Source organism: Hylobates moloch, unplaced genomic scaffold (assembly GCF_009828535.3).
Source record: "Hylobates moloch isolate HMO894 unplaced genomic scaffold, HMol_V3 SCAFFOLD_19, whole genome shotgun sequence".
NCBI lineage: Eukaryota > Metazoa > Chordata > Mammalia > Primates > Hylobatidae > Hylobates > Hylobates moloch.
This window is the reverse complement of record NW_026652294.1, coordinates 55856612-55881240: the sequence shown is the minus strand read 5'-3', so window position 1 is coordinate 55881240 and position 24629 is coordinate 55856612. Positions and strand designations below refer to the sequence as shown.

At 35.4% G+C, this 24629-nt stretch overlaps 2 pseudogenes; one reads left to right on the top strand and one right to left on the bottom strand.

Moving 5' to 3' along the window:
• Positions 1–1998: 1998 nt before the first annotated feature.
• LOC116458654 (large ribosomal subunit protein uL11-like) lies at positions 1999–2523 on the bottom strand (annotated as a pseudogene).
• A 6-nt stretch (positions 2524–2529) lies between these two features.
• LOC116458389 (chloride intracellular channel protein 4-like) overlaps positions 2530–24629 on the top strand; it is a 36787-nt pseudogene continuing 14687 nt past the window's right edge.

Genomic DNA, 24629 nt, shown 5'->3' with positions numbered 1-24629 from the left:
AAGAATGAAAAGAAAAAGAAGACCATATCTATCAATAATTTATTGATGATCTGAACAGAAGTTGACGAAAACTCCACTGTCAGGTGGGAAGAGGTTTGTTAGGAAATTCAGAGAAATGCAGGGGCCTAGTTAAGATGCTTGTGAAGGTATAATTTTTTTTGGCAAATACATGATTTATAAATGTCAGTTTCACTCTGTATTATCAAGAACATAATTAACATTTTTATTAATGTTCATTCAAGTAATACCCTGTATCTCTGTATCTTAGTTAGAAAAGTAACTTTTTCCTCACATAATCCAGAATAATTTCAGTTTATAGATATTAGTAGCTATTAAATTATGTTCTCATTGTAAAATAATAATATATAAGGGGCATGCAGGAGAAAAAGTAAAAGAAGAATAAGGAAGCCGAGGTAAGAGTTTGTTAAGTAAATTCTCATCATTTTGGTTTGGAATGTAAATATAAATGCTTCAAAATCTGACAGCTACCCTCAGCTCTATGATTAGCCGCTCTATTTTCCTGCTAAGTCAGCAGATGCTTGTGTCTCAAACACGAGGCTCCTACTTGTAAGAAGTGCCAGAAAACACTGGGTCATCCATTTTCTCTAGCTAAACAAAGCTTTCATTTTGCTTGTTCCCAGAATGCGGCAAACTGGGAAGAAACTATGGAATAATGGATTGGATTTATGGGCATACATTAGTGGTCTATAAATCATTATAAATCACTTGTCTCTTCATAAAGCCAATATGTTATGTAGAAATAAGCTATGGACAGGGGTTATATAGGAAAATCTTTCACATTACTCGCAGTAAGAAAGTCAAGCAGTTGATCTTTCACAATGGCATGTAATTCCGGCTGAAAGAAATGAGGGCCTATTTTTTGCCTCAATATTTTCTTGCAAAACGGGACATATCATTCCAATTTGTTGCAGTAGGCAAAATTAAATTGGTAAGAGTTATTTCTTGGACTCTGTTTCTATTTTATCTGCTACTGAATCATTTAATTGTAGAAAGTTTATTTTATACTTAATCAGATTTTAGCTCCTAGATTATTGGGCTTTAAACTTTTAAGAGTTCTTATTTTTTCTCCTGATTAAAAACCTTGGCATGTTACCAGCACACTACATAAAAGAGGGCCACAGCAGCGCTCTCCCTGGAAAATTTTATTTGAAGCAAGTGGTAGGCATAATAAAATGTTCCCAACAAGCGTAGAAAAGTTTAAACAATACACAGAACAAGTTTCTTGTGAGTTTGCTTCCTAGGTTCAAGTTATAGTACCCTCCAACTATAGGCATTCTCTCCACCTTTACGTCATTCATAAATTTCATGAGAAAAATGACACTTCAGTGACTATTGTTCAGTTACCATACAAATAGAGAAGATAGATAGATGTTTTTTCTTCCCATCTGCCATTATGGAATTAGTTAATGAATGCTGTAACACCATAGCATTTAGCAAATTTGAAGGATCTTTTTTTTTCCATGTTTACTATAGTTCCTTTTTTATTCTCCAGGTAGAATCTACTCAGTTACAACTCTTTTAATCCTATTCATTATTGACAACCAGATTTCTGGCTGGCTGTCATACTCAATGATGCTGCCCCTCCCATTGTTATTACAATGGAAAGCCTGTAGCTAGGTGATAGAGGAGGTTGCCTGTGAAATGTAACCCAATACAGTACATTTTAGTTTGTTAGATGTGCTGCTTTGGTCTTTTGACAGTTGTTCTGGAAGTAAATAACATCTGCCATACAATTGGCTGGCAAAACTCATTTGTAGTATAATTAAACAGCCATCATTTTGTTAGAGCATAAACACGAAGATAAACAGTCCATGAATTAGCAAGTGCAACATCATTTGATAGCTCACAGCTAGATAAGTATAATATAGATTTTACATATATGCAGAGTGTCCTTGCAAGACAGCTAACAAAATCAAAAGCAAAATCAGTATCTAGAATTTTTTTTCTTTTTTTCTCACCAGTTGTCAAATGATCCTTTATTTAAATATTTTCCTTTGTGCTTAACTGGCTGGGCATTCCACAGCACCACTGTTGATGTCATCTATGATGTCATGAGGGTGGCGGCCATCAACATTACAGCCCACAGACTGGGCAGTCCCCAAGATCTCTTTAATGGTTCCAGAGAGTTCTCTGGCTAAGGATCGGTGCCGCATCTGTTGAGCAATGTTGACGATCTCATCAAAAGTGATACTCCCACCGTGTTTAATGTTTTTCTGTTTCTTTCTGTCTCTTGGTGGTTCCTTGAGGGCTTTGATGATCAGGGAAGAGGCAGAAGGCACCACCTCAATCTGGGCCTGTCTGTTCTGAATGGTCAGTTTCACTGTAGTCCTCAGGCCCTTCCAGTCACCCGTTGCCTTGGCAATGCTTTTTTGGAGACAGACCCAGGGGGCCGATCTTGGGGGCCAGGGCAGAAGTGGCACCGACTTCACCTCCAGTGCACCTCAGGTATACGACTTTGATCTCGTTGGGGTTGAACTTCGGCGGCATGGTGGAGGCGCCTGGTGTCGGATGAACCCGGATTCGGGACGACCCAAGAAAGTTGCACCTTGGCCTCCTCCGAGCCGAAAGCCGAGAGTATCTAGAATTTTCAAACTGGAAGTGAGCGTGTTTGGACAGCCTTAGCAATCTTACTTTTGCTGTATTTTGAGCCTCTTCTTTGATCTCGCGTGGTGGCCGGTCCAGGTGGTCTTCTTCACCTTTAAGTTATATTTTAAAGGTTTTCCATCTTTGGCATTTTCTAGAATTGTCACCACCATTTCTTCATTAGAGCTAGAACAGAAACCAGAAGTCAACCCAATTTAGATATTAGCCAAAGGTATTTATCTTCCTCCCAGGTGTCTGGTAAAGTAGTTTAATTTATGTAAAAAGCTCAGAAAGGAAGAAAAAACTTGTAGAAATTTATACTTTATTTTTGTGCTCTCTCCCAAATGGCTGAGAGGATTGCCTCTGAATAACAGGTAATTTAATGAAGGTTTTCAATTCATAGTCAATTCTGTTTTATAAAGAACTGATTGTACAGTGGAGTAGTGCTATCCTTTGCTGCTGTCCCTTCCTCCCTTGGCTCTTTGCCTTTGGAGTGGTTTGCCGGACATTAGGAGTGTTGCTTTTAGAAGGGCAAAGGAATAAAATGGATACAATCTTCAGAGTATGGTTAGGAAGGACCAGTGAAGCCAACTGTCAGTGAACTTTGTATCCATGTTGTCTCTATACGTGATTACTGAGCTCCTTTAAATGTAGATACACGAATCTTTATATCACTGTTTCTTAAATGAGAAGAGGAACTATTTTATTCTTAGAATAGAATATAGTCAGTAGTCAATAAAATATATGTTGAATAAAATAATAAATTAGTTAAATAATTTATTTCAAGTTGCTTGAAATACTGTTACTGCATTGAAGATGAGACCTATGAAATTTAATGACCGTTAGCAATTAAATAAAACTATTTTATTTCCATTGTTATGCTTTCCATCTTGTGTATAGCTACTGTTGACACTTATTGAGTGAGCACCTCTGCTGAATGCGTTATATAAATACTCCATTAATCTCTGCAAACATTTATTGTTTTAATTTTATGATAAAAATGTTATATTCTCAATTTCCATGACTAGTATTGATCAGATTGAGCTGCTCTATGCTGCAGTAACCGATAACCTTAAAGATTCAGTGGCTTCATAAAATTAAGTTTATTTTCTGGTTATGATCAATTTATATTGTAAGACATTAAAAGGTTTGGTCCACACAGACTTTGGGAAAGCGAGCTGAGAATGACAATACCACCTTGGCACTATATCATCTGGAGCATGAAAACCCCATAACCACAGTTTGCAGGGGAGGAGTGAGTGAGCTGATGTGTCATGCACCAGCTCTTTTATGCTTTGGCTTCAAAATCGCCCAGGTGACTTCCACTCACAATCCACTGACCAAAAACCTGCCATACAGCCCTGACTAATTTCAGGGGTGGGGAAGGTGGTGAGGGAACAGATGGAATCTGATGAGCACCACTACCCCTGATAAGCAAAGTTATGTGCCCTCTGGAGCCATCGAAAACACAGTTGACATTGCTTAACAAAAATTGAAATTCTAAATCCAGAAATTCACATTACAATAGAACTTGAAACACATTGAAAGATACTACAGAAGAAAAATTAACATACATTATCACAAAGTAGAATTTATCAAGAGCAAGAAGTCTGAGTCAACATTTGAAATTGATCAATATAATCCACCAAAGAATAGAATAACACAGAACAATCATATGGCCATACTAATAAATCTATAAAAAGCTTTTGATAAAATGTTAACAGTACCTTCATGATTAAAAATTGTTAACAAACAACCCCATCAAAAAGTGGGCGAAGGATATGAACAGACACTTCTCAAAAGAAGACATTTATGTGGCCAAAAACATATAGAAAAAAAGCTCATCAGCACTGGTCATTAGAGAAATGCAAATCAAAACCACAATGAAATACCATTTCTCACCAGTTAGAATGGTGATCATTAAAAAGTCAGGAAACAACAGATGTGGAGAGGATGTGGAGAAATAGGAATGCTTTTACACTGTTTGGAGTGTAAATTAGTTCAACCATTGTGAAAGACAGTGTGACAATTCTTCAAGGATCTAGAACTAGAAATACCATTTGACCCAGCAATCCCATTACTGGGTATATACCCAAAGGATTATAAATCATTCCACTATAAAGACACATGCACACGTATGTGTGCCACAATAATGTGGCACTGTTCACAATAGCAAAGACTTGGAACCAACACAATTACCCATCAATGACAGACTGAATAAAGAAAATGTGGCACATGTACACCATGGAATACTATGCAGCCATAAAAAGGTTGAGTTCATGTCCTTTTCAGGGACATGGATAAAGCTGGAAACCATCATTCTCAGAAAACTAACACAGGAACAGAAATCCAAACACCACATGTTCTCACTCATAAGTGGGAGTTGAACAATGGGAACACATGGACACAGGGAGGGGAACATCACACACCAGGGCCTGTCGGGGGTTGGGGCCTAGGGGAGGGATAGCATTAAGAGAAATACCTAATGTAGAGAATGGGTTGATGGGTGCAGCAAACCACCATGGCACGTGTATACCAATGTAAAAAACCTGCACATTCTGCACATGTATCCCAGAACTTAGAGTATAATAAATTTTTTTAATTGTTAGCAAACTAAAACTAGAAGGCAACTTCCTCAATTTGATGAAGGGCATCTAAAAAATAAATAGCTCACGTCACATTTAATAATGAAATATTAAATTATTTAACCCAAGATTGGAAAAAAGATAAATTGCCCTCTTTTACTACTTATATTTAACACTGTGCTGTAATAAGGGTCATGCTCAGCCCATGAAGGCAATAAAAAATTACAAAAGAAATACAATTTGGAAAATAAAAGCAAAAATGTTTTTATTTACAGACAATATGATTATGTGAAAAATTCTAGATGCTAAAAAATCCTAAAATATAAATTTCATAAAGTCCCAAGATATGAAATCAATGTACAAAAGCCATTTGTATTCCTACATACTAGCAAAAAATAGTCGGAACATAAAATCTTAAAAATATGCCATCAAGAACATAAAATACTGTACTTAGGCATAAAATTTAAAATATCTACAAAATCTATACAATGAACACTACAAAAAAATGTTAAGTGCAATTAAAGATCTAACAATGAGATATACCAAGGTCATGAATTAGAAGACTTGCTTTTGTGAAGATTTGTCTATCATTGAATTTACCTGCAGACTCAAGGCAATTTGACTTGAAATCCTAATATTATTTTGAAAATTGTTTCTAAAGTGTATAGAAATACAAAAAACCTAGAATAGCCAAAACAGACTTGAATAACAGAACAAAGTTGCATTACTTTAACTGCCTAAATTTTAAGTCTCAAGTAACAATACATTATATACTTATGAATAGACAAATAGATCAATAGAACAGAACAGAGATTCTGTACAGAGGCAAGAAATCAAGGTAATTCAATGGAGAAAGGAGAATAGTTTCAATAACTAGTGTTGGAATAACTGGTATCCAAATATAAAGGCCAAACCGTATTTCTAAAACAAAACCTAAGAATACGTTCATGAATTTGGAGTAGGTAAAGACATTTTAGAAAGAATACACAAAACATCATAGAAAAGTGATAATATGGATTCCACTCAAACACTTCTATTCATCAAACATTTTGTTAAAACAATGAAAAGGCAAGACACAAGTTTGAAGAAATATTCGCAATATGTATTTTGAAGGATTTGTAATCAGTATATGAAAATTACTTTTCTATATCAATGATAATCCCAAATGAATTTACAAGAAATTTTGTAAAGGAAGGTATACAAATCCCAATAAGTTCATAAATATAAATACTATCAAGAAAATGCAATTTATTCCCCACTACAAGATACTTTCTCACACCAACTACAGTGTCTCAAATTCAAAAGACTGACAGCCATAAATTATGATGATGGTGTATAATGGTGGTGGTAATATAAAATAGACCAACCACTCTGGACAATTCTTTATCAGTCTCTCAAGATAAACATACATGTAGACTGTGAGCCAGAAATTTCACATTTTGATATTTATCTGGGAAAAAAGGAATACATATGGTGCACAAAAAGAATTGTACAAAAATGTTTATCACAACTTTGTATCAATAGTCCATTAGTTATTGCTGAGTAGATTTTCTCCTTAATGAACTTTGGATTGTTGAATTGCAAAAATATTATTTTGAGTGAATGAAGCCAGACAGAATAGAGTACACTCCCTATGACTCCATTCATGTGAAGTTCAAAAGAAAGTAAAACATATATATTGATTGAAATTAATACAGCGGTTGCCTGTCTGTCATATTTTGACTGGGATTAACTATAAGAGTGAATACATTCTCTAAAGCTCATTGAATTGAACTCAAGATCTATGTGTTTCAGTGTATATAAATTTTACCTGAATAAAGAGACTAACACAGGAAATGTTTGTAACTATACCTATATATCTATACATATCTCAAATACTGTTTGAGTTTCTTTTTCTTTTAAGCAAAATGTAATAAGATAAATAGTTTGCTTGCAAACAGAAAAACAAAACAAGCAAACAAACAAAACCCAAAAATCTCTCTGGATATTTTGTGAGATTAATGACAAGAACAATAAACTATTAAAACAACAATAACACATGACATGAAGGTTAAAAGTAATATTACATCACAGTCTACTGGTGCAACTGTCAACATGAGAACCATTTCTTACGTATAGAATCATTTGTGTATCCATTTCTGAAACACTTGGTGAGAAATTGAATGATTAAGATTTTAGAACTGGTGAGAGAAAAAAAGCTATGGCCTAAAAGTTATATATAATTTCTGGTTTAGGGCTTCAATTAAAAATACAAAACAAAACAAAACATAAAACAAAACAAAAACATGTGGAGTGCTATTCCTCAACATGGCTGTAGAAAAATTTAACTCAAGCAAATGCAGTGAGTGAGATCAGGCAAAACTGCAGTAAATACACACTCACCGTAACTATAACTTAGTCCAAAAGGAATGAACAATCCTCTATAAAAGGTAAATGAGGTGAAATGAGAAAGTGTATGACCTGTGTTTTATCGTGTGTGTGTGTGTATATATATATATATATATGAATGATAATGCATTCATTATATCTACATTAAATGTGCTTTAGAAACAAATATATATAGGATAAATAATGCATTCATTATATCATCTACATTACATGTGCTTTAGAAACAAAAATTTACTTGATATTTTGACAAACCCACTCTTCATTCCTTAGGTTAATTTCTGTGTTAATTTTTACATTGCTAATCATTGTACTGCTGTAGCTAAATCAACTGAATGTCAGTTTATGTAGTGTTGCTCAGAAGATGTATAAATAGCAAGCTCTATGATACCTAAAAACAAGCTTTTTAAAATAAAGGAAGAAAGCAACAGTGTTCCAAATGAATGGCACAGGGCAAAACACATATAACAAAACATATTTAGACAGTATCAAGTGCCCATCAGTTTCTCTTATAAAGAAATGCTTGAGGAAGATCTTGAGAAAACCCTCCCTCCCTCTAAACATTTAGCTCCTACATGGTGTCAGATGTTACAATTGATATGAAGGATAAACGCTTTTAGGCAAAAGTAAAAATCTATCTACAAAGCAATATAGCAAAATCTGTAGTGACTTGTAGAAAGCTCTCTTCTCTGATGGTAATATTCTTTAGTATATATCCAGGATAGACTAAATTGAAACAATATTTCTGATACAATAGCAATCCTTTCATATACTCTTACTAAATATTACAAAATTCTAAAAAATACATAAATATCCCTTGTACCATGCATTATGCACCAGTTTGGGGCTGCATGATAAAGTCATGGGTACTATTTTAACAATTAAACATTGCACCTCAAAAGTTCTGCCATCTATACACAGTGAATGGATACAATGGTGAGGGCTCCTGAGAGATGGCAAGCTACCTCTCAAGTGAAAAGTTTGTGGTGGAGTGTCTCCAAATTAAAGAGAGAGGAACATAACTTTGAACAGTGAAGTCAAAACAGAGGTAAATAAGATTGAGGAATTTCTTGAAGAAGTCTTAAGCCCTCCCACATACTTAAAGCCTTCACCAAAACACCCAGAATCAAATACTGCTGGAATGGACATCTTAGCCAAATTCTCTGCATAGATCAAGAATTGAAGGCCAGAGGCTAATGAAGCACTGGAGAGGGGTCTCCTGAAAACCCTGTAGAAACTGGATGAATATCTGAATTCTCCTCTCCCTGATGAAATCGATGAAAATAGCATGGAGGACGTTAAGTTTTCCACAGGTAAATATCTGAATAGCAATGAAATGACATTAGCTGGTTGCAACCTGCTGTCAAAACTGCATATTGTCAAGGTGGTGGCCAAAAAAATCACAACTTTGATATTCCAAAAGAAATAACTGGCATCTGGAGATACCTAACTAATGCATACAGCAGGGACGAGTTCACCAGTACCTGTCCCAGTGATAAGGAGGTTGAAATAGCATATAGTGATGTAGCCAAAAGACTCACCAAGCAAAATCGCATCTATGAAAGAGATGTGTTCATGTCTTGCTCTAAGAATTTGCTTTTCCTAACAGGCTACTCCTCTTCCTGTAGAGTAGAAATTGTATTTTGCACGAACATGCAGTTATTGAAGATTAGGATCAAGGATAGACAAGGTATAGTAGTTATCTTAAAATATACACTCCTAAGCAGTATTATTTTAAAATCATTTTATCCGTGTAAATGTTCAAGGAAGGCATGTCTATTGTGATTTTGATGAAGACAGAATTATTTTTCTCTGTAGAAAGACAAATACTACTTTCTCAGGGAAGTTAGTCAAATGAAATGGAAATTGGTAAATGGTCAAAAGCTAGCTAGTAAAAGGATGATCCAACAACATGCTTTAACCCCATTGCATGTTTGTGGAAAGACCATAGATTAAAATCTTGAGAAATTTGGGACATAAAAGTTTTCATGGTAGACAGTTCATGGAGTCTATGAATTGACATTATGGAAATAATCTGATTTTATTTTTACAGCTAACAAATCCATTCCCTTTAATTTAAACACCTGTTGTGTTTTACTTCGATGAAGAGAGTGGAGTCTGAATAGAAAGTCTGTTTTCTGGGGGATTCTGAGAAATTTTTATATTCAAGAGTTGGAAAGCTCTCTTCCATTCTAGTTGATAAAGCTTCCCTTTTTTTGATGTAGATGCAGATTTTCTATACAGTTCTGTTGTCTTCTTTTACTAGGACTGTTAACTTTTGTGATAAAATTCAAATAAGATTTTATTTCTTGATAATTTTGGCTTTCATAATTTATCTTTAAATCCTTGAGCAATCTGTATACAATTAAGAGATTTCTGACATTTATTCTTTTATTAGTATTATTATTATTATACTTTAAGTTTTAGGGTACATGTGCACAATGTGCAGGTTTCTTACATATGTATCCATGTGCCATATTGGTGTGCTGCACCCATTAACTCGTCATTTAGCATTAGGTATATCTCCTGATGCTGTCCCTCCCCCCTCCCCCCACCCCACAACAGTCCCCAGAGTGTGATGTTCCCCTTCCTGTGTCCATGTGTTCTCATTGTTCAATTCCCACCTATGAGTGAGAACATGCGGTGTTTGGTTTTTTGTCCTTGCAATAGTTTACTGAGAATGTTTAATGAGAATAGTTTCCAGTTTCATCCATGTCCCTACAAAAGACATGAACTCATCATTTTTATGGCTGCATAGTATTCCATGGTGTATATGTGCCACATTTTCTTAATCCAGTCTATCGTTGTTGGACATTTGGGTTGGTTCCAAGTCTTTGCTGTTGTGAATAGTGCCACTATAAACATACGTGTGCATGTGTCTTTATAGCAGCATGCTCTGATTTTTAGAGTTTCCAGTTTTTCTGCTCTGTTTTTTCCCCATCTTTGTGGTTTTATCTACTTTTGGTCTTTGATGATGGTGATGTACAGATGGATTTTTGGTGTGGATGTCCTTTCTGTTTCTTAGTTTTCCTTCTACCAGACAGGACCCTCAGCTACAGGTCTGTTGGAGTTTGCTAGAGGTCCACTCCAGACCCTGTTTGGCTGGGTGTCAGCAGCGGTGGCTGCAGAACAGCGGATTTTCGTGGACCGCAAATTCAGCTGTCTGATTGTTCCTCTGGAAGTTTTGTCTCAGAGGAGTACCTGGCCGAGTGAGGTGTCAGTCTGTCCCTACTGCGGGGTGCCTCCCAGTTAGGCTGCTCGGGGATCAGGGACCCACTTTAGGAGGCAGTCTGCCCGTTCTCAGATCTCCAGCTGTGTGCTGGGAGAACCACTACTCTCTTCAAAGCTGTCAGACAGGGACATTTAAGTCTGCAGAGGTTCCTGCTGACTTTTTGTTTGTCTGTGCCCTGCCCCTAGAGGTGGAGCCTACAGAGGCAGGCAGGCCTCCTTGAGCTGTGGTGGGCTCCACCCAGTTCGAGCTTCCTGGCTGCTTTGTTTACCTAAGCAAGCCTGGGCAATGGCGGGTGTCCCACTCCCAGCCTCGCTGCTGCCTTGCAGTTTGATCTCAGACTGCTGTGCTAGCAATCAGCGAGACTCCATGGGCATAGGACCCTCCGAGCCAGGTGCGGGACACAATCTCCTGGTGTGCCGTTTTCCAAGCCCATTGGAAAAGCGCAGTATTAGGGTGGGACTGACCTGATTTTCCAGGTGCCGTCTGTTACCCCTTTCTTTGACTTGGAAAGGGAACTCCCTGACCCCTTGTGCTTCCCTAGTGAGGCAATGCCTCGTCCTGCTTCGGCTTGCGCATGGTGCGCTGTACCGACTGTCCTGCACCCACTGTTTGGCACTCCCTAGTGAGATGAACCCGGTACCTCAGATGGAAATGCAGAAATCACCCGTCTTCTGTGTTGCTCACGCTGGGAGCTGTAGACCAGAGCTGTTCCTATTCAGCCATCTTGGCTCCACCCTCCATTTATTCTTACACTAAGTGGATCAACTCTAGGATTTAGGCATGTTAACTTTACTTCTGTTGTGTTTTGAATCTCTTCAGAGTTGCACGTTGGTAGCTTTTACTTCTGTGCACTTACACTCATTTAGAAAATATCTACAAAGTAGGCTGGGTGTGGTGGCTCATGCCTGTAATTCCAGCACTTTGGGAGGCTGAGGCAGGCGGATCACGAGGTCAGGAGATTGAGACCATCTTGGCCAATATGGTGAAACCCTGTCTCTACTAAAAAGACAAAAAATTAGCTAGGCGTGGTGGCATGCACCTGTAGTCCAGGCTACTCAGGAGGCTGAGGCAGGAGAATCACTTGAACCTGGAAGGCAGAGGCTGCAGTGAGTCAAGATTGTGCCACGGCACTACAGCCTGGGTGACAGAGTGAGACCCTGTCTCAAAACAAAAAAAAAAAAAAAAAAGGAAAAGAAAATATTTGCAAAGTAAAAATGGAGAGAAAATAGAAATGTATTTTTAATGAACATTTTGATACAAATTTCATCATTTAATGATTCACCAATTTCTTACATTAATTTGAATTAAGCATTTAATTCAAAGAGATGGGAGCATTCATTGATATATATGGGCTTTTAAAAACTCCATCATTTATAAATAGACAAGGTTTGGGCTACAAAAATTATATTTTTATCATGAAAAAATTTCAACTCCTCAAGTCATAATGTTGAATAGAATTGGAGTATTTTCTTTAGAATTTCTTGAACAGGCAAATTAAAGCTTATTATAGAATGCAAGTATTTTCTTTCCTCTCTGGAACATCAACACCGGCATATTGCTGACAGCTATTGTATTTTTAAAAATTTATATTTTCACTATCATAATTCTTTTTCCCCCCTCATGAAAATAAATGACACCTTGGGGTAAATATATATATATAGCTTCTGAAGTAAAAAGAAAGATCCTCCTTTCCAAACAAATATGATCATATTTTATTCTACTTGTGATAAAGGCAGTGAGGCATTTGTTTTGGGGAATGTCCAAAATATCTATGATTTTACTTTTCCAGCCAAAACAATTTTGCTTTTCTGGCATGTATTAATCACTATGCAAAACATTTTGAAATTTTAAATATTATTCCACATCACACTAATTTATTCCAGTTCAGAAAGATTTGGAGTGCCAGTATTTCTAGCATAATCATATTATTAATGGGTGAACATAAAGTATTTTTCATAAGAACATAAGATAGCAGAAAACATATATTTGTTGAAGAAATAGAAATAAATAATATAAAGTTATCAACAAACAGAAAACAAAATGACATAAGTACCAGGAACTTCTGACTAGTATAGAAGTAATTTAATATTTATATTTGGACATACACTGGCTAGACTAATTATTGATAAAGTAGTCATTGCTCATCTGCAAAATCAAACAACCATAAAGTAACATTTTGAATTGTCTGCCGTGGGGCTCAAAGTCCTTTATGTATCATCCTTTGATTTAACACATTAGAGTATTACCATAGTATAATGAAAAATCTAAAAGCTTTTGAATCAGATAACTTTATAACATAGTACGTTTGGTTTTTGGTGTCTGTGTCATCTTGAAATTTATATATATTTCTGAATCTTAGTTTTCTCATGTTTATAACAACTGGGGTTAATAAATTTACCTCATTTCAAAACATTTACCTTTAGTATAAAAATAAAAATAAATTATCAATATAAAAATACCGTGCTTCATACTTAGGCTTTAAAATATTAGACAAATTTCCTGGCATCATAGCGCTTACAAGTAGTTGAGATAAAGGTGGAGAACAAACACAGGAACCAACTCATTAGCTAGCTCTTACCTTGAAAATTAAGTGCAGAACTCTGGGAGAATGATGCATTCAACAAACAAGTTTTGAAATTGCAAAAAAAGAGAATGGGCAGAATTAAAATGCTCAGTAGAGATAGCGTGGAAGGGCAGGCCAGGGTACCAGCTCATCGCAGTAAGTGGTTGTTAAACATGGAGGTAATACACAGCAACAGAAAATAGTAAAATGGGCCAAAACTAGAAGGGCAGAGGTTGAGGCAAGAAAAACTAGACTTCTTTTCCAATTTTGCCTAGGGTTGACTATGTACCTTGGGTTTCAAAACAAATAATTTCTGTCTATACTACTATACAGATGTAAACGAAACACATGTTTACTAAGCCAGTGGTATAGATTGTTCAGCATTGACCTAGTTTATAATTTTGAAACTAGATAAGGTTTTTATAAACATGCAAAAACTGAGAGCTACTTAGTTCTGCTTTCTGACTTTTTGATAATCCAACGAAGCAGCCTCATTAAGATTGAAGTATCCAGGAAGATATATTTTCCGAAGGACAAAACCTACTTAGATGGAGAGTAGATTTTAGGCTATCACTTAATTTCCTCCTGTTAATTTTTGGCTGATAATTTTATTTTAAAGAGTAAATTTTACTACTTATATTATTTGTATTCTACACAAAGATGGACCATAAAACACAGTGCCTCATTTAGGCAGACTTCACCATACCAGCAGCATTGTAACTCAATCCATCCATTTGTAAAGCTGTAACCACTGCTGACAGAATGCGGCGTGGGAAGGCCGGGTGCGGTGGCTCACGCTTGTAATCCCAGCACTTTGGGAGGCCGAGGCGGGCGGATCATGAGGTCAGGAGATCGAGAACCATCCTAGCTAACACGGTGAAACCCCGTCTCTACTAAAAATGTAAAAAATTAGCCGGGCGTGGTGGCGGGCACCTGTAGTCCCAGCTACTTGGGAGGCTGAGGCAGGAGAATGGCGTGAACCTGGGAGGCGGAGCTTCCAAGTGAGCCAAGATCGTGCCACTGCACTCCAGCCTGGGCGACAGACCAAGACTCTGTCTCAAAAAAAAAAAAAAAAAAAAAGAAAGAAAAAAGAATGCAGGGTGGGAGAGGGGAAGAAAATTAAAGAGTATTCAGATGGTAGAATAATATTAACATAAGTAGTTATAATAGTTACAAATCATTCAACCAACCACTAATGCTATTAGATGGCATGATTTATTGAATATTTACAGATGTCGAACATCGTGCTCAGTTCTTCATATTTATGTCACACAATTTTCACCATATTTCTGTAAGCATCATTTCCATTTTGCCCCTTCTGCAGTTAATGCTCAGATAGCATAAACAAAATACCCAGATCCACACAGATGGAGTTTGAATTCAGTTTTTTTCTAACTCCAAGTTGAATATTCAAAAGCATCCTTTGATTTTATAATTTAAGATTTATCCTTTTTCAAACACCATTTGGTGACATAGAAAGCATTAGAGATAAAAAATATATATTAATCTATGTGGTGGCTCTTTCTTCTGCTTAAAGCCATTCCCTATAATCCTCATAGAGATCTAACACCTCCACTCCAGTATTTCCTATGTTTCCTTAGTTCTCCATTATTTCCTATTTGTGCAGTACCCCACATGCTCAGGGTGTTATAAAAGGCTGCAAATTAATGAACATGTGCTGCCTTTGTTCAGGGATTTTATATTATAAATTTGTTTTTATTTATTCTACACATAGTTGGTTGTAGTTTGTCCTCCAAAATGAAATGAAATTGGTATTATTACAGAAAGATGACTGAGTCATATTATGATAGAGACTAATTTCTCTGACCTAGTAGACTCAAAGTTTTCTGTAGTCTCTTAATGAGACAACTTCTTTTACAGCATTTGTATCTTTGTGCTTAATTATTCTTAGTATAAATATTTAGTAATTGATGCATCATTTTACTTCTATGGCATGTCATAAAGCTATTTTTTCAAAAAAATTGTTTTGTTTATGATGTCATGAGTAAAAGAATTCTTAAACTGATTTAAAAGATTTAGACCCCCTCTCCCAAAATATCAACAAAATGAATTTTCCAAGATAATAAGAAAATGAATAAAATCCCCCAGAAGCAGCAAATAATTGGGCAAGGAATAAAATCTGGGTTTGGAGGCAGAGCTGAGGAATACAGCATGACTTGGTTCACAGAGCTTACCCTCTGCCTTGAAGTTGAATTCATCAGAACAAAATCTTGAGCCTTCTCAGAAATATTCCAAAACTGCAAGGAAGGGAACAGAATTTATTTTTCTAATTTATCTCTACCCTTGTTTCACTAAAGAGTGATGGAAATCGTTACTATGGAGGAATGTGTGAAACATGGCAAGAAAATAGGGAGAGAAGCAAGTATCCAGTGCCCTCCTGTTCCAGGAGAAGAGCCAAACCAATAGTTATCCACCTCCTCCTATCATTGGAATAGGATAAGAGCCCTCTCCTTCCCCAGTGGAGTGAGTATTACGGTATTTAACAGTACCTCAGAATTGATAGTACATCTCATGTGCAGCACAAAACCTTTTTAACTCTCAGATAAACATCTACCTGCCTCATGCCCTCAAGCTAGGGGAAAAGGAACAGAAAGCAGCCATATTTGTCTTCAAACTGAAGTTAAAAAAACAAAATCCCAAACAGTCATCAGATGTAGTAGAAAGTCAAGAATGCACTTACACTAAATCAGGAAATATAGCTTCTCAAGCAGGAGAAAGATGAATGAAAATGGCATAGTCCATATAGAAATGTTCTATTAATTATAACAAGAACACTGATAAAGTAAAAATAAATAAAAAGAAATTAGGGACATACCATTATAAGAAAAAAAACCAAGACCGAGTCCAGTCTAGAAGAAAATCTAACTTAGGCAAAAGGAAAGCTCATTTTATGTACATTAAAAGTATCATTCAAGAAAACTTATTCCCAGGAAAAAAATGATTTGGGTAAATATAAACATATAATTAGATTATAGAGGATTGATTGCCTAAAGAAACAAATTTTAGGAAAAATTATTATTAAGGAACTTAAGAAACTGTAAGTTGAATTATTTAGGAAGAAGTTTTGAGATAAGCCTACCTAGTGCATATTTTAAAAACATGAACCTAAAAGAATGCTAATTGAAGATATATTTCAGTATTCCATACTTTGTGTCCTTGGATCCGCAATTTACCAATGGAAGGAAAATTATAGTGGGTAAAAATGTTAAATAAGATAGTAAGTAATCCCTGAAATAATTACTAGATTTTAAAATAAAAAATCCAACCACGATCCAGAAAAATTTGACAGTGCATGTTGCAAATCAAAACATTTTCTCTTTCTATTATTGAATCTTTAAGAAATGTTTTTAAGAAGAACTATTATTCAGATATTCAGGAAGAAAGGTGAACTGAGGTAGGGTGAGAGGTATTAGAAGTCTAGTCTTTTACCTTCTGTTTCTCTACAGCAATATTTTAGACAATGGGTTAACACCTACAGATTTTAAAAAGAAAAGCATGACCCACTCTTTACAGCCAGTCGAGATGTCATCTGCATATCCGTCTCACTCACTATCTGTATATGCGCGCGCACACACACACACACGCACACGCACACACACACACGACTCCAAGAAAACATCAATGATTTTTTTTTCAACTTCCTGGGTTTGTGATTTGAGGCTGTTTTTATTTACTTCCTTCCTTGTATTTGTCTATCTCATTTACATCCCTTCTCTGTCTACCTTCATTATTAAGAACACTTAATTCTTTGATAAAAACAAATGAAGTGACTTTTTTTTCTCTTAAACAAAAATCTTCACTGTTTGATGGTAAACGATTTCACTATACTTTAATATAGGGTCCTCTTATAGCATGTTTTGTTAATAAAACAAATCTCTTTAAATGTATGTAACATGACAACTATATTCTTTTAAGGTAGATGGCATTTATTAGTCCCCTTTGTGTTACTTACAATGCCTGGCACATAGATGTACTTGATATATTATTTTTTAGTAAATAAATACATGAATGAACGAATGAATGAAACGACAACAAACTTAAGCAACAATATATACTTTCCCTTTTACTTTGGTCTATGATATAGGTTTTGACAAAACACAAACTTTAAATTAAAACAAATAATACAGTTTTGAATTTTAAAAACACCAGCCTTTAAGAAATTGTTCCTCACAAAATTTTCTTCATATTCTTGGGTATACCCATTCAAATATGGAGGTTGAGACACTATCATTTTCATTTGTCCAAAGATATTTGGCCACAGTTTTTTATATAACTGCCCTTCTGATAACAGGTTAATGAATTAGGCCTATCTTTTATTTGTTTATCATACAATATAGTATAACTTTATTTTGGCTAATACTAATGTATTGGTTGTCATTTTTCTCAGGCTTTCATGTATTCTAACTTGCACAATTTGTGGTCTTGCAAAAGTTAGCTGTGCATGCACATTCTCCTCTAATCAGCACAAAATCATCATGTGTCTTTTCTAGCACTTGCACTGAAGAAGAAAGGCCTGGTTTGACTACAATAGAGACAATAGCAAGGCTCAAAGGTTGAAGACAAAAGATTCTGCAGAAATTAAAGGAAAAGCTGCTAGAGAGCATGACAGCTCTTTTTGTTATTTTCTGGGCTGTAATTTTTGAAATCAGTTTTCATTTTGAAAGTTCCTTAATTTTCTCCCACTTCAGTCTAAAATATAGCACACATGAGTATTGAAGACAGCCCCTCAAAATGGTTCAATCAGGTGGTATTTGTAATGAAGCTGCAGGCTGTTGCTTGGATTTCTTAGTATCAGTCTTCATAATCTTCTATATTTAGCTGCAGAAAACTATTGTAACAGCTTCCTAAGCTCACTTCACTAAAATGAATGCAACAAATTGTTTTTGGAATTAGATATTCTCTGTGATTCCTAGTTATAAATGACTTGCTTATAGCAAATTTCTAATCCTCTATGCTTCAGTTCCTATATAGCTCTCTGGATAGATAACTCTCTTTGCAGGCTCAAGTGTCCTTTGAAAGGGATAGAAACCATCATCGTTTATTTTTGATATTAAAACAAATGCTTTTAAACTTTTTGTATTATTAAATGTGGGACTAGCTCCAAGGGAAAAGAAGAAAGGAGAAGGGCAGAGGAGAGGACAGGAGAGAAAGATTATGTTAAGGGAATTGTCTATCTGTAATTTACGAAGCCTAGTTGACAGTACTTATTGTCAACTGTAATATACAGTTGCCTTCATCATTATAGTAACTACTATATTAATATATTTTATGTGAGCAAACTGCCATTGTATATCTTTATCAATATCAGTAAAAAAATTATTTTGAAATACTGATTTTAACTCACTTCCATTTGATGATGTATATATTTTAAGTACAATTATCCTGTAGTTTTATTTCAGGGGGTTCTCTTTGTTAGATTTTGGTGTTCTGTCATTATGAGTTATATTGTGTAGCTTGACACCATTTTTTATATTCTGAATCAGTGTGTCTGGCCTGGGAATTAAATGTTTCTTAAATTTAAGAAAACTTACAAGTAAAAGAGCCTCCACCAAAGTATCTTTAGGAATTTTTAAAAATAATTTTTCCCAATTTCTTCCATGAGATTATCAGGTTTTATTCTTGAGTCTCTTCAGACTTTTTCAATTTTATCATTTAGTCTAGTCTTTATTTTTGAGTAATATCTATTTTCCTCCAAAAGAGACCACTTCATTTATAATATCAAATATGTTTTTAGAGAGTTGCTCTTTATTACCTAATATTTTTCCGATTTGTTCTCTATCAATTTTAACAACATACTGTTAGTCCCAATTTTAGCTTACTTGATTATGAGAGGTTTGAATTATTTTAAGCACTGATATAACTATTAATGTTCTATAAGTACCAGAGATATATATTAAAAGAGGCTTAGAAACAAGGTATTGTCTCAAGAGGTGGAAAGTCAAGGGTCACATCAAAGTTGTAGCCTGCTTTAAGAACTTCTTTCCATCTCTTCCATCTGCCATCATTATTCACTTGTTTGTCTTCTCCAAATCAAAAGAAGGCTGCTTTTTCTTTGAAAATAATTTCTGAAGAAAGGGCAAGTAGAAAAAGTAAAAGTACTGTATCTCATTGGTCAGCTTGTGGCTTGCCTATTCATATCCATTATATAGTTTTTAAATTTTATTTTGAGAAAAAAAAATCTGAAATTTATAAAAAAGTTGCAAAACCACTACAAATAATTTTTCTTAAGAGTAAATTTCTAACTTAACTTCACATAACTTCCTAGTAATGTAGTGTACATTTTCTACAATTAAGTCATCCTCCTACAAAATCCAATATAACAAACAACATCATGAAGTTAACACTGGACTGTTAATAACATCTAATCCTCGGGTCTCATTCAGGTTTCACCAATTATCTTGCTTTTTCTTGTTTTTAAGGACTGAAGAGGTGGTCTCTTGCTGATATGTGAATGGATTCAGTTGCTGTTAGTTTGCTTAAAATTCTTATGTTAAGTTAGATAGGCCGATAATTTTCTTGTCTTCTGAAAGACTGTGGTTTTTATATTATTGTAATGCTTACAAAGTGTATTTTAAGGTGTTTTCTACTAGAAGACATTATATAACATTGGTATAAGTTATTATGAAAGTATTTTGAAAAACACAAACTGGTTCAGGTTTATGGTTTCTTGGTGGTAAATATTTCTATTCAAGTATATTAAAGTTTCTAATTTATGAAGTCTAAAAATTAAAGTTTCTCATTTATATATCTATTGGTTTTTATCAGTTACATTGTTTTAGATAATTTTTCATTTCATATGCGTTTTCAATTTTGCTTTAAATTGTTCATACACTTTGCTTAATATATTTGTTTGCAGTGTCTTTGTTGATACCCTTGGCATCTGACATTTTTCTTTTTCAATCTTTATAAAGACCCATTTATGTTTAAAGTAATTATTGATATGTAAGGACTTACTAGTGTCATTTTGCTAATTGTTTTCTGACTCATTTGTATTTCCTTTTTCCTTTATTTGACTCAGGTTATTTTCCATTGTGATTTGATGATCTGCAGTGGTGTGTTTCAATTTCTTTCTCAATATTTATTTACTTTGTGCGTGTGTATCTACTATAGGTTTTGACTTTGTGGTTACCAAGAGGTTTACAACATCTTGCAGTTACACCAGTCTATTTTAAGCTGTAAATAACAAGTTCAATTGCATGCAAAAACTTGACATTTTTGCTTCTTCTTCCACCTTCAAGTGTTATGGTTTTAATATTCCAATATATATCTTTTATTGTGTATTTATTAAGAAAATATTGTAGCTAATGTTATTTTTAGCACGTTTGTCTTTGAAACTTTATATTGAAGTTAAAAATGATTTATAAACCAACTTTACAGTATTAGAGTATTCTGAATTGACCTATATATTTACTTTTGCCAGGATATTTTACACTTTTACGTATTTTAATGCTAGTAATTAGGCTATCTACATAGTCAATGAATCTCCATCAAAATTCCAATCACATTTTTAACATAAATAGAAAAAGCAATCCTAAAATTCATATAGAACCACAAACAACCTCAAATAGCCAAAGCAAAATTAGAAAAGACCTACAAAGCTGGAGATTTCATACTACCTGGATTTAAAGTATATTATAAAGCTAGTAATCAAAAGAGTATAGTACTGGCATAAATACAGACACATAGACCAATGAAACATAACAGAAATCCCAGAATAGAATAAATTCACACAACTGTGGTCAACTAATCTTCAAGAAGACACCAAGAATATACAATAAGCAAGGAATGGTCTGTTTTAAAAATGGTAGTGGAAGCATGATGTGTCCAGCTTTGTTCTTTTGGCTTAGGATTGACTTGGCAACACGGGCCCTTTTTTGGTTCCATATGAACTTTAAAGTAGTTTTTTCCAATTCTATGAAGAAAGTCATTGGTAGCTTAATGGGGATGGCATTGAATCTGTAAATTACCTTGGGCAGTGTGGCCATTTTCACGATATTGATTCTTCCTATCCATGAGCATGGAATATTCTTCCATTTGTTTGTGTCCTCTTTTATTTCGTTGAGCAGTGGTTTGTAGTTCTCGTTGAAGAGGTCCTTCACATCCCTTGTACGTTGGATTTTGAGGTATTTTATTCTCTTTGAAGCAATTGTGAATGGGAGTTCACTCATGATTTGGCTCTCTGTTTGTCTGTGATTGGTGTACAAGAATGCTTGTGATTTTTGCACCTTGATTTTGTATCCTGAGACTTTGCTGAAATTTCTAATCAGCTAAAGGAGATTTTGAGCTGAGACAATGGGGTTTTCTAGATATACAATCATGTCATCTGTAAGCAGGGACAATTTGACTTCCTCTTTTCCTAATTGAATATCCTTTATTTCGTTCTCCTGCCTGATTGCCCTGCCCAGAACTTCCAACACTATGTTGAATAGGAGTGGTGAGAGAGGGCATCCCTGTCTCGTGCCAGTTTTCAAAGGGAATGCTTCCAGTTTTTGCCCATACCGTATGATATTGGCTGTGGGTTTGTCATAGCTAGCTCTTATTATTTTTAGATATATCCCATCAATACCTAATTTATTGAGAGTTTTTAGCATGAAGGGTTGTTGAATTTTGTCAAAGGCCTTTTCTGCATCTATTGAGATAATCATGGGTTTTTTGTCATTGGTTCTGTTTATATGCTGGATTACATTTATTGATTTGTGTATGCTGAACCAGCCTTGCATCCCAGGGATGAAGCCCACTTGATCATGGCAGATAAGCTTTTTGATGTGCTGCTGGATTCAGTTTGCCAGTATTATATTGAGGATTTTAACATCGATGTTCCATCAGGGATATTGGTCTAAAATTCTCTTTTTTTCTTGTGTCTCTGCCAGGCTTTGGTATCAGGATGATGCTGGCCTCATAAAATGAGTTAGGGAGGATTCCCTCTTTTTCTATTGATTGGAGTAGTTTCAGAAGGAATGGTACCAGTTCCTCCTTGTACTTCTGGTAGAATTCAGGTGTGAATCCATCTGTTCCTGGGCTTTTTTTGGTTGGTAGGCTATTAATTATTGCCTCAATTTCAGAGCCTGTTATTGGTCTATTCAGGGACTCAACTTCTTCCTGGTTTAGTCTTGGGAGGGTGTATGCGTCCAGGAATTTATCCATTTCTTCTAGATGTTCTAGTTTATTTGCATAGAGGTGTTTATAGTATTCTCTGACGGCAGTTTGTATTTCTGTGGGATCGGTCGTGATATTCCCTTTATCATTTTTTATTGCGTGTATTTGGGTCTTCTATCTTTTCTTCTTTCTTAGTCTTGCTAGTGGTCTATCAATTTTGTTGATCTTTTCAAAAAACCAGCTCCTGGATTCATTGATGTTTTGAAGGGTTTTTTGTGTCTCTATTTCCTTCAGTTCTGCTCTGATCTTAGTTATTTCTTGCCTTCTACTAGTTTTTGAATGTGTTTGCTCTTGCTTCTCTAGTTCTTTTGTGATATTAGGGTGTCAATTTTAGATCTTTCCTGCTTTCTCTTGTGGGAATTTACTGCTATAAATTTCCCTCTACACACTGCTTTAATTGTGTCCCAGATATTCTGGTATGTTGTATCTTTGTTCTCATTGGTTTCAAAGAACATCTTTCTTTCTACCTTCATTTCATTACGTACCCAATAGTCATTCAGGAGCAGGTTGTACCTGACTTCAAACTATACTACAAGGCTATAGTAACCAAAACAGCATGGTACTGATACCAAAAGAGAGATATAGACCAACGGAACAGAACAGAGCCCTCAGAAATAATACCACACATCTACAACCATCTGATCTTTGACAAACCTGACAAAAACAAGAAATGGGGAAAGGATTCCCTATTTCATAAATGGTGCTGGGAAAACTGGCTAGCCACATGTAGAAAGCTGAAACCGGATCCGTTCCTTACACCTTATACAAAAATTAATTCAAGATGGATTAAAGACTTACATGTTAGACCTAAAACCATAAAAACCCTAGAAGAAAACCTAGGCAATACCATTCAGGACATAGGCATGGGCAAGGACTTCATGTCTAAAACACCAAAAGCAACAAAAGCCAAAATTGACAAATGGGATCTAATTAAACTAAGGAGCTTCTGCACAGCAAAAGAAACTACCATCAGAGTGAACAGGCAACCTACAGAATGGGAGAAAATTTTCGCAATATACCCAACTGACAAAGGGCTAATATCCAGAATCTACAAAGAGCTCAAACAAGTTTACAAGAAAAAAAACAACTCCATCAAAAAGTGGGTGAAGGATATGAACAGACACTTCTCAAAAGAAGACATTTATGCAGCCAATAGACACATGATAAAATGTTCATCAGCACAGGCCATCAGAGAAATGCAAATCAAAACCACAATGAGATACCATCTCACACCAGTTAGAATGGTGATCATTAAAAAGTCAGGAAACAACAGGTGCTGGAGAGGTTGTGGACAAATAGGAACACTTTTACACTGTTGGTGGGACTGTAAACTAGTTCTACCATTGTGGAAGACAGTGCGGTGATTCCTCAAGGATCTGGAACTAGAAATACCATTTGACCCAGCCATCCTGTTACTGGGTATATACCCAAAGGATTATAAATCATGCTGCTATAAAGATGCGTGAACATGTATGTTTATTGTGGCACTATTCACAATAGCAAAGACTTCAAACCAACCCAAATGTCCATCAATGATAGACTGGATTAAGAAAATGTGGCACATATTCACCATGGAATACTATGCAGCCATAAAAAGGATGAGTTCATGTCCTTTGTAGGGACATGGATGAAGCTGGAAACCATCATTCTCAGCAAACCATAGCAAGGACAAAAAACCAAACACCGCATGGCATGTTCTCACTCAAAGGTGGGAATTGAACAGTGAGAACACTTGGACACAGGAAGGGGAACATCACACTCCGAGGACTGTTGTGGGGTGGGGGGAGGTGGGAGGGATAGCATTAGGAGATATAACTAATGCTAAATGACGAGTTAATGGGTGCAGCACACCAACATGGCACGTGTATACATATGTAAAAACCTGCATGTTGTGCTCATGTATCCTAGGACTTAAAGTATAACAAAAAAATAAAAATACAAAAAGAAATGGTGGTGGAAAAATTATATTAATGTGCAAAATAATGAAATTGTACACTTAATTTAAACCATACAAAAAATTGACACAAAAGAGACTAATGACTTAACCATAGAACTGAAAACGGTTTAAAAAAAAAAAAAAAAC